The sequence below is a fragment of the Nyctereutes procyonoides genome, unplaced genomic scaffold, assembly GCF_905146905.1.
Source record: "Nyctereutes procyonoides isolate TBG_1078 unplaced genomic scaffold, NYPRO_anot_genome, whole genome shotgun sequence".
In the NCBI taxonomy this organism is placed as follows: domain Eukaryota; kingdom Metazoa; phylum Chordata; class Mammalia; order Carnivora; family Canidae; genus Nyctereutes; species Nyctereutes procyonoides.
The window spans coordinates 74,555,737-74,568,854 of NW_026575125.1; the positions used below are offsets into that span (position 1 = coordinate 74,555,737).

The window sequence follows — 13,118 nt, forward strand, 5'->3', positions numbered from 1 at the left end:
AGAGAAAATACATTTATGATATTGTATTGTAAAGCATAAATCTGCTTATAAATGGACCTGTGTGGTTCAGACCCATGTTGCTCAAGGGTTTTGCAGAAAGAGCTCATTGTAGCTATGCATGGCAGCATCATCCTGTCTTCTGGAGCCAGTTCCTTTGAGTGATCCCAGAGAAACTCCTGTATCTAAGACTCAGCAACCTCAGAGAAAGCAAGGAGCTGGTGACTATGTGGTCAGAGTCCCTTTTTGAGGAAAAGTGGAAGAACACCATGTTATACAGTAGGCCACAGAATCTCTTGGATTTATAGCTACAAGTACCTGGGTCCCAGGCCTCCTGACTCTGGTTGGCCTCCTGTGCAAGAGTGGTGCATTTGGAAATGACTCCTGGGGCATTAGGCTGGTCGCAAAACTCAGGGGGAAGTAAGAATGGGTAGTTATGTGGCTTGTTTTGCTTTGCTTTTTGCCTTTGTTTTCTTCTGGCTGCCAGAGCTTTCCTCTCTATGCCCTTGGGAAAAGGGTTTCCCCATTAGGACTCCATCTTGTTTGTGTGGCCCTGACAAAGTGGTTTGGGGTCTATAATTGCTTTTCTCAGGGATCTTCTCCAAACCTCCAGCTACAGACCCCACGGATTCACCTCTTGAGCCCCCTGTGAGGACGTTGGTGACAGGTAACTGTACGCAGGTCAGCCCATGGGTGGGTTGGTCATTGCTGGTCTTCAGTCTCGGGACCCCCCAGGCCAAGAGGGTTCTGGGCCCCCCTTCCCAGCCCCATCCAAAAAGACACCCAGCAGTGCCCTTTTAGATGGGGCGGGTGGCAAGTGCCCAGGATGAGTGTTTTCTGTTCTCTTGAGGACATGGACCATGGCACACCTATCCTAGTTCTACATAGAAAACCTCTCCCTCCTGCGGCTGTGGTCATGACTCAGGTGAAATCTTCCCCTTGGCATATTCATCGGGGTTTCTATTAACTATATTTTATGATGCTTTGACAAAATAGGGGCCTCCTAGGGTGAGCTAATCCCTTGAGATAGCAATCAATAGTTTTGATATGCAGACCAACCAATCTAAAGTCCATACCTCCCACCACCTCCTTTATCAAACTCTCACACCCCCATTCAATATTCTCTTTGCCCCAAATCACCCCAAGTCCAGATACTGGACAACTAAGGGCCACCCTTCTAGTCCAGAGCCCACCAAAATTATTCAAACTATCCAATCTAAAGTTATACACAGCATACTCATCCTACCTCTCCCAATCCTTCTCATAAAGCCAGAATAATGACTATGGATCATGTTTTCCCCTCATTCTCTCTGCTCCTGACCAACCCGGGTGTTTTCTTATGTGGCATGTCCCCTCCTCTTGGGAGCATAGGTAATAAACTCCTCTTTCAAGGACATTGTCTCCATATCTGTCATCTTAACATACCTGATTAAAGCAAATCTCAGGAATATTTTAAGACATCTAGTTGATTTTAAAAAAAAAGACATCTAGTTGAGGGGAAAGGCCTGAGTCATGGGCTCCTCTCAAGTCCAGGGTTTCGTACCTGGAGAGAGTCATTTGGAGCTGAAGGAGGTGGGGATTATTGGGAATTAACATTCTTGGGATTCATGTAAAGGCAGGACAGGGGCAGAGAACCCAACACTACCTTTGAATTTTCATACTGACCATTCAGGCTAGATTGTATTATGCTCATGGAAGTTACTCAAGGCTTCCTTTATGGCCCAGCGGGTAACTTATTCTGCAGTGTTCCATGTGTAGTTATTATGTGCACTATCCTGTGTCAATTAAGTAAAAATTTATTAGTAATATTTATTTATTTATTTATTTATTTATTTATTTATTTATTATAAATTTATTTTTTATTGGTGTTCAATTTTCCAACATATAGAATAACACCCAGTGCTCATCCCATCAAGTGCCCACCTCAGTGCCCGTCACCCAGTCACCCCCACCCCCCGCCCACCTCCCCTTCCACCACCCCTAGTTCGTTTCCCAGAGTTAGGAGTCTTTCATGTTCTGTCTCCCTTTCTGATATTTCCCACTCATTTTTTCTCCTTTCCCCTTTATTCCCTTTCACTATTTTTTATATTCCCCAAATGAATGAGACCATATAATGTTTGTCCTTCTCCGATTGACTTATTTCACTCAGCATAATACCCTCCAGTTCCATCCATGTCAAAGCAAATGGTGGGTATTTGTCATTTCTAATGGCTGAGTAATATTCCATTTATTTTTTTAAATACAGAGTGCTTTACAAATTTCCATGTCGTCCTCGCACAGGGGCCATGCTAATATTCTCTGTATCATTCCAATTTTAGTATATGTGCTGCTGAAGCGAGCACTTGTTAATAATATTGTTTAAATCTAATTCATCTAACTGAATTTTTGTTTGCCTGTTTTAGCTACCACTCAGTGAGATGTGTTAAAATTTCCAGTTATGATAGTGGATTTGTCCACATCTTCATTTACTTCTGCCAGTTTTAACTTTTAATATCCCGTATGCTATTCCAGTGTGTGGGATTTCCCCCCACACATGCAAGCAAGTCTCCTACAGAAGCTGGGTGTCCTATAATTTAACTCAATTTTGACACTATCTAACTGCAGATAGCATCAGATTCCACAGGTTGAGGGCTCAGTCCCACATGACCGCCCTCTACTTCAGATGCCAATCTCAAGTCCAAGTTGTTACATGTGCTTCTGACTGACTGGCTGTAAGTCAGAGGTTCCCACAACCCCTTCCCTTGGGTTTGATTAATTTGCTGGAGTGCCTCACAGGACCCAAGAAATCCATTTCCTCACTAGATTATTGGTTTATTACAAAGGATATTAAAGAATAGGAATCAATAGCCAGATGAAGAGATACATGGAATGAGGCTCCAAACGCAGAGGCTTCTGTCCCAATGGAATTTGGCGCATGACACGGTGGCACAAGGATGCATTCTTTCTTACTAATCTGGAAGCTCTGAACCCAGTCCTTTTTTTTTTTCCTTCAGACATCAGAGTTTATTGTTTGTTTAGTCCAAACACATTCAGAATGGAAACACAAAGAATACTTTTCCACCTGAAATAATTAAACTAGATTCTACTAGCATATAATGTTTAACACACTAGAGCAATAAAGATGGTAATCCATTGCCTTCTATACTTACTAAAGCCAAGATGGTAAAGTCAATTTGGTCGCAATAGTGTCACCATCAAAAAAGGTCAGCAAATAACAGTAACGGTCAATGAATATTTTTACTTTGGCTCACTGAAAAGGGGACAAAATGTTAAAAGTCCACAGTCCTGCAGATGAACAATCACCATGGAGGCTTCATTACATAGTCATGATAAATCATTGGCCATTGGCGATTGGACTCAATCTCCAGTCCCTCTCCCCTCCCCAGGGGTCAGAGGGGTGGGACTGACTGTTTTAACCCTCTAATCACATGGTTGGTTCTCCTGGCAACCAGCCCTCAAGCTTAGAAGTTTTCCAAAAGTCATCTCACTGACATAACAAAAGACAGGCTTATCATTCTCATCACAGAGAATCCCAAGAAATAAAGAAAATTACATTGGTGAATATGTAAACAAGTTTAACTGAGTGTTAACTGTATAATATGTGACAATAATGTTTTCTGGGATTTAAATATAGAGAAAATTAAAATGCTGTTTTACTTTACCCTTCCCAAATTGTAAATTATACAGTTAACACTCAGTTAAACTTGTTCACATATTCATCAATGTAATTTTCTTTCTTTTCCATATCCGTCTTTCCACCTGGGGTCATATTTCTTCTGCCTGAAGAAGAAACTTTGCTATTTCCTTTAACTTGAGACTTTGAGTGCCAAATTTGCCTATTTGTTACATTAAAATGACTGCTTTCCTTTTTTGAAAGATATTTCTTTCTAGGTGTGGAATTCTAGGTTTGCAATTATTTTCCTTCTGCACTTGGAAGATATAAGCTCATTCTCTTTTAGATTCCATTGTTTCTGTTGAAAGATGAGATTCCAGTCTGATTGCTGCCTCTTTGAGGATGGCCTGCCTTTTCTTCCTCTCTCAGCTTTGAGTACTGTCTATCTCTGGATGTCAACAGTGTTACTGTGATAGGCCTAGGTTTGGTTTTCCTCATACCCCTCTAGGCTGGACAAACACAGAAGTTCGTGAATCTACAACTTGATGTCTTTTGTCACTTTTTAAACTTCTCAACTATCATTTCTTTAAATATATCTTCTGTATTGCTCCCTTTCTTTTTTGGGGGGAACAATTGAACGTGCGTTAATGTTATTTGCTATAACACCTTCAACTCTTGCCCCTTCTCTTTCCAAATCTTCCATCATTTTGTCTCACCAGGCTTAATGCTGGATATTTCTTCAGACTTGCTGTTCATTTACATACTTCTCCATTCAGGTGGGGAACTTGCCTTTGACTCTTGAAACATAACATCACACAGTCAGGGCAGATTCTATTATTAGCTTAGAGCTCAGGTTGGAGGAGGGAGTTATAGTCATTAATTAACTTGTGCCAGGTCACCCAACCTGGAAATGGCAGAGCAGGAACTAAGATCTCAGAATGGACTCTCTGCCCAACCCTTCTTCCTGTGCTTGTTCTCTCCTGGCCTGAGAATTCTTGCTACCACTCATCTCCCAGGAGGCAGATGCACAGTGGAATTTTCCAAACTTTTAAGCATGCTGCTTGCTATATTTCTTTTTAGATGAAAAAAGTCAATGATATTTCTTCATTATCCATAAATGCTATCACAGGACTTTGCTCTGTTATTTGGGTCATTGGTATATTTTCTACTTTGATTTGGTTTTAATTTTGTTTCTTTTCTACTCTTCTTCCTGATTTCAGAGTACATTGATAGACATACTTCCTTTCAAAGAGGAGCTGGATACCTGGGTGTTTCCCAAGGAATTATGAAAACCAGTATAAACATGACATTTCTGGCTTTCATCCTTCATGCATCTGTGAACAAGATGGAGAAACAACAATGAATGATACTTATGTGGATCCCCGAATAAGAGTGTTAAGAAAAAAAATTCAGCTGAGTAAAATTTAAAGATCTATTGGATTTATTCAACAATCCGTGAATTGGGCAGCATCCCATCCAGCAAATGGAAAGAAGCTCCTAAGAGCTGTACAAAACAGAAGACTTTTATAGGCAGAAGGAGGCAGGACAAGGAAATTACTAGCAAATAGTGGATTGTTTAAGACAAGGTCACCTTCCTTTTAGGGGATGGCAGGGATCTATTAGGCGTATTACATCATTAGTACTGACCAGGAGATTCTAGACTGACTAGATTAGATTATGTTTGTGATGCAGACTGAAACTATAAATAGGTTATGTATTCAGTCTCGGTTTGGTGACATGGGCTTAGTTCAAGTGACTCCATTTGGGGTCCATGGGCACAATGTTTGTTGTTGGTAGTGGTTTGTTTTTTTTGTTGTTGTTGTTGTTTTGTTTTGTTTTTAATTTTTTTTTATTTATTTATGATTGTCAGAGAGAGAGAGAGAGAGAGAGAGAGAGAGGCAGAGACATAGACAGAGGGAGAAGCAGGCTCCGTGCACCGGGAGCCCGACGTGGGATTCGATCCCGGGTCTCCAGGATCCCGCCCTGGGCCAAAGGCAGGCGCCAAACCGCTGCGCCACCCAGGGATCCCCTTTGTTTTGTTTTGTTTTTACAATAGTAAGTGATCAGTCATCACAGTTGACATGTACTAGCCAGTGGCATACATAACCCTGTGTAGTTAACTATATCCTCATTTTCTACATGACAGAGCCTAGGAATTAATTACTGGTCAAGCAGTCCTAACGGTAGTCCTGGTATCTGTGGGCAAAAATGTAGAAATCATTTTTTAGAATTCATGGAGTCCTTCTTTCTCTCCACATCCCTACAGCACCCACTAGGCCAACTGACTCTACCATAGGAGAAGCCAATGGCATTATTAAAGCCTTGCCTATGCTAATGTGAATATATGGAAAGAGAATTCCTCCAGGGAGGGAAATAGGGGTGCACTGGTGGGATGGAACCATGGGAGCTGGTTCAGGATCACAGCGAGTGTCCTTGCAAATGTATGGAATGTGCAAGAGAGACAGGTCAGGGGCAGTTGTGTTGGTCTTGTGTAGAGATGCTAGGTTACTTTGCTAGGATAGATGGGTTCTGTAATGTATCCTTTTTTTTTCTTCTTTTACTAGAAGATATCAGCCTTGGTCATCTAAGGGCAGGTCCACAGAAGTGATATAAAGAGATTAGAGTAGAGGATGGCTAAAGGCAAAGGAGATGGAACAGATTTCCACTGGATGGAACAACATTCCACTGGATGCCTGAGTTTGGCTCAAGGTGAATGTGGGAGATGGGGGTTAAATCTCTGGAGACCTTGTCTAAATGGCAAGTAGCATCTTCACAAGGTGGGATCTCCTGGAAATTTATTTTTTTTTCTCCTGGAAATTTATAAAAGGAAGATCATGTCTAATATCTTAAGTGTTTATTTGGAGGAGAGCTCTGAAGGAGAGAAAGGGGATTTAAAAAATCCATATTTGGCACAAACGTAAGAAATTATGTCCATGGTCCCTTTTATAGCAGTTTCTTTTCAAGTTCAGTAGATGGTTGGAAGAGGATCTGTTCTCCAGCCTTAATTCCATGTTGTCACTCTTCTCTGCTATCCTTATACCCCTAGATGCCCTATGGGAGAAAGTATGATACATGGCTACTGAATTCAATCCTGAGCCATTGCAGTGTCCCCTTCACCACTGGTGATGTATGAGAGAATGGTGAAGCCAGAGAAATGGGCACAGGGAAGGGGAAGAGTTGGTTCTCCAAGACTTTTTCTGTTGCTTGTGCTGCTTGTGATTCCACTATGTGAAAACACAGACCTAGTACATTGTCCAGGATGTTGACACTGACTGCTCATTGAAGGGTATTGGCTATAAGATGTGTAATGAAGAGAACCAGAAGGCGCATGCTGAGGACATGGCCAGGGGTTGGTCTTCTCCTTTAGAATGAGAGTCTTGGGGAAGGAGGACAGGCCAGAGGTTGGTTGTCTTATTTAGAATGAGAGTTCCTGGTGCTTACCCTACCCTTCCTTTCTATCTATAGATACCTTTTGTCAGTCCTTCTGATGCACCCTACTTGGTGTGGTATAAGTTGGAGCCAGAAGAAATGGAGCATATAAAAGTAATGCAGGATCAAGGCCCTTTGTGAGCCAACATCCAGACCTACCTCTTCTTCCTCCAGTCCCTAATTTCTCTACCCCCACCAGAGCTTCACAGTGGCTCTCTCCATCTCTCTCTGCAGGTGACCATGAACAAACACTATGATGTCTCCCAGCAAGCCCTTGACCTCCAGAGGCTCTGCTTTGACCCAGGTACAGTTGACAACAGTAATTCTAGGGCATGTGAGGGCACAGGGATCTGCTTGGAAGGAAGACTGAGGGATGGTAATGTGGGGAGAGGTTGGTACTGGCTCTGGACCTTTCTCAGCCTTCTGGTTGCCTCCTTTTGGCTTCCCAAAGATTTGGTGGGTGGGACATGATACTGATATAATCCTGAATCGGGGAAATTGCATGGCTGCCACCCTGCAGATCATTGAAGAGAATTTCCCTGAGGTAAGACCCTAGGCCCAGTGCTGTCCTTATGGTAGAGGATGGAACCCATTTGTCTCTGAGGCCATACATAGTAGCCATCACTCTAACTCTTCTTCACCAAAAGCTGTTGTCCTTGAACCTGTGCAGCCACAGGCCATACAGCACTAGATGGCCTATATGACATTATATAGGTCTCCACAGTCAAGATCCTGAACATCTCCAAAAATGAGATGGAAAGAGGGAGCCAGATCAAAGTTGGGGTTGACAGTGTGTGGTAGTACTCATTTGAGAGATGACAGGAGGTGGTAGAAGGTACCTATGTGGAAAGGTGGGGGCTGGGGGTATAGGGGTGCACATGTCTCTCTTGCCTTGGGATTCCTTTTACAATTCCCTCCTCATATTTCTCAGCAGAAGTTAGCCTGAAAGTTGAACAAAGCGAAGGGGCTGAAGGTTGTAGAGCTGTGGCCAGAAGGGAATCCATGTCAGCTTTCCTGGGGACCTCTGACCCTGGGAGCCTGAGTTACCCAGCAGTGCCTGTCTGCGGGAGGTAGCAGCCATGCAGAGGACCACATGCTCTGCCTTCTCTTCTTTCTGTGTCCCTCACCTGTGCCTAGAGGTCTCCTTTCCTTCTTCTGACCTGCTTACCTGTTTGCCTGGTCTGGGGTCTCTTTCTTACCATCTTCTGCTCTCTCAGCTTTCTCTAACATGTTGCTATGTTCTGGATGTTTGTGTCCCCCATCCCACCCTGTTTATTTGTTGAAATCCTGACACCCAAAGATTACAGTATCAGGAGGTGGGTTTTTGGGAAATGCTTAGGTCATGAGGATGCAACACTCCTGAATGGGATGAGCGCCCTTATATAAGAGGCTCCAGAGAGATCCCTAACCCTTTCTACCATGTGAGGACAAAACAAGAACGTGCCAGGTATGAACCAGGAAGAGGGCCCTCATCAGAAAGCAACCATGCTGCTGCCTTGATCTAGACTTTAAGCCTACGGAATGGATAGCAGTAAGTTTCTGTCATTTACCAGACACCTAGTTGGTAGTATTTTGTTATAGTAGCCTGAATAGACTAAGACTCATGCCTTCCCATGGGTGTGTTCTAGGAAGCAGGAATCCTGCTCCTTTCCAGGAGCAGAGTGAACACCTTGAGCCAGGTGCTGGTGTCCTGGACTGAGAAGGGTCCTCCAGCCCAGGGTTTCATGCTGAGACAGGCCTTCCTACTCCCTTCTGAGACAAGGCTTCCCTCCCTTGTTCTGAGAGGGAGCCTCCTTTTCTTGAACCAGATGTATCCCACCCCCCAATCTCAAGTGGCCTTAATGGCTTTCCTGCCCCATGCTGAGGGCTGAGGTCCTGTTCCTTTGGCTGAATGCCAGGAGCTGGGCCCTCCTTGGGAGACACCGGGGTTCCCTGAGTCAGGGGGCCAGAAGTGGGTGACTGCCAGTGAGCAGAGGGCTTTCCTGGGGCAGGGATGGAAGGCAAAGGGCAGAGGTGCTTGTAGAGAATGAAGGACAGGCCTCTCAGAGGAACTTCCCCCTTCCCTCCCTCCACACATCTCATCAACCTGACTGGTCCTTCACGGGAACCATGGTGAGCCTGACAAAGATATAATCCCTCAGGCGAGGAACCAATTGAGATAATCACAGGTGCACAGGGGCCATCAGGAGAGAAGGCAGTGGTCATAAGAGGAGACCACAGACCCTCAGCCCTATGCTGACCTGGGGCTTGACCCTTTACTCCTATTGGGACAGGTCTCCTGCCCCCGTGGTTGCCTTGTTCTCCATGCCCAGCTCAGATTGAGCTCACACAGGTGACAAAGTTTCAACCAGCATCCAATGGGCCCCCAGCCCAACACATGCATGTTTTCCATTCCTACCTTGGGTGCCAGGGCAGATGAAGGAAAAGGCTGCAGCCATGAGGCCATTTCCTCCTTCTCTCTTCCTTCCTGACCCCACCACCATGGTAGAGCTTCTTTCCCTTCCCTTTGCTTTGCTTTCTCTTCATTCTTTGTCTCTACTCCCCTGTGTCTCTCTTACGTCTCCCCTCCTACCTTTACCCCATCTTCTGTCTTCACTCCCTTCCCTCTCTGCCTCCTGGGCCTTGTCTCACTCATCTCCCTGCCCCAGCATCCTGGGCCATCCCAGGATGGGCGGTGGGGGTCATGGTCCTGCAGAATGCTGGACCCCTAGTGAGGTAGCAGAGCCCTGGGCTCCCACCCCATTCCCTCTTCTCTCTGGAGCCCTTGGTAGGGACTTGAAGGAAGGGAGGGAGGCAGAGACGTGAAGACAGCCCTGGAGTCTGGGTTCCAAATGTTGCTTCTGGTGGTATTGGAGAAAGGAGTCAGGACTGTCTAGGTGGATGCTACATAGGGGAAAGGAAATGGAGGAGAGAGAGGAAGAATATGAGGAGTGCAGAAGACACGGGAGGGAAGGAGAAAAAGAGAAAATGTGCTTTTCCTCTGGGTCAGTCCACAGGGGAGGTGTGCAGGGCCCTGGTGTCTTGGACATGTGGTGTAGGTGGGACACACCAGGCTGTGTGCCCATGCCTGTCTAACCTGCACATCCTGGGTGTTAGGGACACAGGTTGTGGAGTGATGGCTCTCACCCCAAATCCTTACTTTCTGAACTTGGCCCATTACTTAACCTCTCATTTTTCTCATTTGCAAAAGGGGCCTAATAATGTCCATCTCTTGGGCTGCTGTAAAAGTTGAATCAAACGACCTTGTGAAGTGACTGTCACAGGGTCTGTACATAGTAACAATCCCTGGAGAGGATTCAGTCACTGGAAGCAGATCGTTCCTATTGTTGCCCTCCCCATTCCTGACACCTTGATTCCCAGAGAACAATTGTCTTCTTCAGCATGAGTATCATCATAAGACCCTGATGGGGAATGCTGTGTGATGGTGTCAAGCATATGTAATTCGAAGGGGGTATTGTTGTTTGTTGTTGAAGTGGAAAGAAAGTCTTAGGGTTCCGTTCATAACTTCTTCCCATACCCCCTCCCAACCCAGTTTCATTGATATATAAGTGACATTCACCTTTTTGTAAGTTTATCTGTACCTTCATCCAGACCTTCACTGCTACCCCCGCCAGCAATTCCAGGTGAATGCTGTGTTGTGGGTGGAACTCTCACAACCCTTTAAGGTTATGGGGAATGTGGTTCTTCAGTCCTCGGTGTTTTCTCAATATTGTGGAAAGCCAACAGGTAGATCCAAGGAGTCTAGCCTAGTGGTTAAGGGCATGGGGGTATAGAATAGGAATATGGGTTCTTTCCCAGACCCCAAAACATACCAGCTGTGTGACTTTGGTCAAGACATTGCTGTGACTCAGTGTCTTCTTCTGAAAATGGAGGTTAGACAGTCCAGTCCTTAGGCCATTTTATGGAGTAAATGAGACTATAAAACCATCCCTGGGGTGCAGGTAAACCTCCTAATCTAGCGAACCTGGTTGATAATCTCTCCAAAGGTGGTCTCTGGGAGGGGTAGAGGTACCAACCAAAGAGTCTGGGGGCAGGCACAGTAAGGATATGGAAGGAACTTGGTTGCTGAGTGGCAATGGGAGCAGGATCGTTGTTGGAGGACTGGGGTTGTCCGGCTGTCCCGCTGTCCCAGGGTTCATGTTTCTCCAATGTATGCATCATGAATAACACGCTATTGTGAGGGACACCAGCCCCAAGGAGACCCAGAGCACTTCCTCTATCCCAGATTCCCACACCCTCTTGCAGCTCCTTTCCCACCCTCTCCCAGGAGCAGCAGGAAGGACGCAGGCTTTCTCTACTACCCAGTCTGGGACGAACCTCCAGTGGTCTCAGAAGTGAGTGTTGGGGGTGCATGGAGATAGGAGGTTGCTGGGAGGAACCAAGGAGGGAATAATGGGAACTTGCAGGTAATTTGTTTTGCTTGTTGATCTCACTCATCATCCTGAACATTTCTGTCTCCATACACATTAAATTACCTAGTTGTTTTGAACGGGTGTATATTATATTATGAATTCCTTTGGGTCTCATTTCTTTATTGACAGACATTTTGGTTTCAGGAGTTTTCCCATTGTGCCACAGGGCTCTTTCCAGTGCACATGTTGCGGTAAATGTGGAGCCATGTTTGCTTTGCGTAGATTGGGAAATGGCACTGTGCAGTCAGACTGTCACCACTTTGGTCCTAATGGATGCCACCTGTCCTTTCTCTAGCCCAGGTGACTTCACGACAGCCCCTGGGAGTACACTGGTTCTCACCTGGCCCAAGGTGAGGCCCAGGAATTCAGGCCAAGTGAGTGGAGACTGAGTGACCTGGGGATGAGACTCAGGGCTCCTGGCTCTGCTGATCTCCCATATCCCTCCCTTCACTTCCCCCAGGCCAAGCACACAATCCCAGAGGAGGACCTCACCCAGGCTGGTGCAGGACCCTGAGAACGTAGCCCTGAAAAGAAACCCTTGAGTGTGGTCATCTTCATCCTCAGCATCGTTGTTGTGTTTTTCCTCTAGTCTGAGTAGATCCCTGTGATTGAGCAGGTGGTTGCTTGCGGCTGGGAAGCCAACATTTAACTGATACTAATCCACCCAAAGGGCACCGTAGTTCTGTGTATTTGTCTCACTCAGAATCCCTGATTCTTTTTTTTAGATTTTATTTTTAAGTAATCTCTACACCCAACACAGGGCTGGAACTCACAACCTTGAGATCAAGAGTCGTATGCTCTACAGACTGAGCCAGCCAGGGTCCCCCTGATTCTTCTGATAATAAAGAATGACATTGCATGTTGTGTCAAATCCCTGCAAAATCCATTTGAGGCAGGCATTTTTGTACCACAGATGAAGAAAGGTAAAGTCAGAGAGGGTCAGAGACTCTTTGGGAACAGTGGGGTAGAGTCTAAATTCCTGGACCCCCTAAAGCCCAGGCTGTGTGTGTGCTCCCCAGGGCCATGTGGCTGTTGAGACAGAGAATGATCTGTTACCCTGGTAAACCTGGAGATGGTGTTCTGTGCCCCTGGCATATTATTAAAATGTTTTTTAGAGGGAACACTATAATTGCTTAGTCACACAAATCTACTCAAATTTAAAAACAACATTTTCTTGGGAAAAAATAGCATCAAAGAGCACATGAAAACCTGGGAAGGAAAAATTACCCACATATATGGATGACATAGGATAAAAGTCCTTGATATGTAAAAAAAAAAAGTAGAGATATCAGAAACTGAGATTAACCTAGAATTGTTAATTAAAAGCAATAGGAATGCCCAACTAATCTGTGAAAAGCTATTCAAACACAGTAACTACAAAAATGTAACTGCAAACGTTGAGATGAGATACTAAATGAGAAAAGAAAGCTGGAGATTGTTGTTTTCAGGAAAATTCAGAGAGAAAAGAGAGACAGAGAGAGAGGAGATAGTTCTGTGAACATATGTCTATATTAATATATTGTGTATAGGAAATGGATAGTCATTACTTATCAGAGTACAATATGTCAGGCAAAAACATGTAGCTATGACATGTCTCTGAGAGGTAGGCATTTCTGTCTTTATCTCAGAGACCCCTCCCTGCTTTCTGGTGTACAGGACAACTTTCA

At 44.9% G+C, this 13,118-nt stretch overlaps 1 non-coding gene across 1 annotated transcript; it reads right to left on the bottom strand.

The window, feature by feature from the left end:
• Positions 1 to 2,232: 2,232 nt before the first annotated feature.
• LOC129518912 (U6 spliceosomal RNA) lies at positions 2,233 to 2,339 on the bottom strand. The gene has a single exon (XR_008666249.1). It is a non-coding gene; the product is annotated as a U6 spliceosomal RNA (small nuclear RNA).
• Positions 2,340 to 13,118: the final 10,779 nt, after the last annotated feature.